This window comes from Alexandromys fortis, unplaced genomic scaffold, assembly GCF_014885135.2.
Source record: "Alexandromys fortis isolate MF-2015 unplaced genomic scaffold, M_Fortis_MF-2015_v1.1 scaffold_65, whole genome shotgun sequence".
Lineage (NCBI taxonomy): Eukaryota > Metazoa > Chordata > Mammalia > Rodentia > Cricetidae > Alexandromys > Alexandromys fortis.
Genome location: NW_026067986.1, coordinates 9,553,661 through 9,555,028, shown reverse-complemented (window position 1 = coordinate 9,555,028; position 1,368 = coordinate 9,553,661).

Here is a 1,368-nt window from a genome sequence, read left to right as displayed (position 1 = left end):
TAAGAGTTGCCATGATCATGGTGTCTCTTCACAGCAAAAACAAACCCTAACTAATACTGTCCCCAAGCACTTCCCCCATAATACCTTATGATCAGATCGATGGGCCAGTCAAAAAAACACACCTGACCCTGTTGATCCTGAGTCAAACGCCCACACAAGACAACCACGGGAGTTTATTAATTACCAGCTAGCCTGAACCGAGTTTCAATACACCGTCACAGTGGATGGAGAAAGTCAGCCCTGAGCCTTTAGGGTGGCACATAGGTTTATAAAAGTAAAGGGGGAAACCCTGAGTTAGGATGAGGTGTTTAATTTTAAATTGGACACGTTAATTAGGTGAACCAAAGGGGGCTTGTAATTGCTGGACTCTGGTAGTCAACCTCAGGAGGAGGAAATGGCCAAATAAAGGAATAGACCTGGGTAGCTTGTGGGAGTCCCCTCTGTGTGCTGTGATTATCATTAATGAATAAAGAAACTTCCTTGGCCTGTTGATAGGGCAGAATTTAGGTAGGTGGAGAGGACCGGACTGAATGCTGGGAGAAAGAAGGGCGGAGTCAGAGAGGGACTCCATGGATCTGTCACTGGAGATAGATGTGCTGAAACTTTACTGGTTAGCCACGACCTTATGGTGATACACAGATTATTAGAAATGGCTTAAATTAAGATATAAGAGTTAGCCAATAAGAAGCTAGAGTGAATGGGCCAAGCTTTCATGGCACCAAAAGTTCTCTGGTTGGACTTAAGTCTCTCTCAACAAGGGGGATAACATGTCTAGTACTAGAAACTTGATCAGCTACCCAGTCCTAGTGACTTCATGAATTTTGGTGGAGAACAACCACCACTCTACTAAACTGACATAATCTCTGACTACATCAGATATTTGTCCTCCTATCCAAAGATAAGTGTAGTTCTCACCCCTCACAAAGGAAATTACCCTTTGTAACAGACAGAGATCATGATGAAAAACCATAACAAATCAAGATGTAGAGTTACAAAGCCAGTCACAACATATCCATCTACAAAACAACTTCTGCCCCTAAGGCTCAGGCAATGTTGTGAAGTGAATGGAAGCACTGTAAGAGTCAGAGCCTCAGGGAGTTTTCTGTGAGAGAGTGTCTCCTAGTAAAGTCAGACACTGTATTCAAAAAGTCTCCGCAGCGTGCTGGCTAAACATGGGCTGAATAAAGACAACATTAGACTTGAATAAGTGGATGGGGAGACACCTGATGATCTTTAACCTTCTCAAAGAGTTCAAGGCAACCAAGGGATGCTGAGAGCAGGAGAAACAGTCTTCCTCAGGGAATAGCACACTGATTGGATATCCAATATCAAATGGTCAGCCCAGAAAACATACATATAAGCAATATT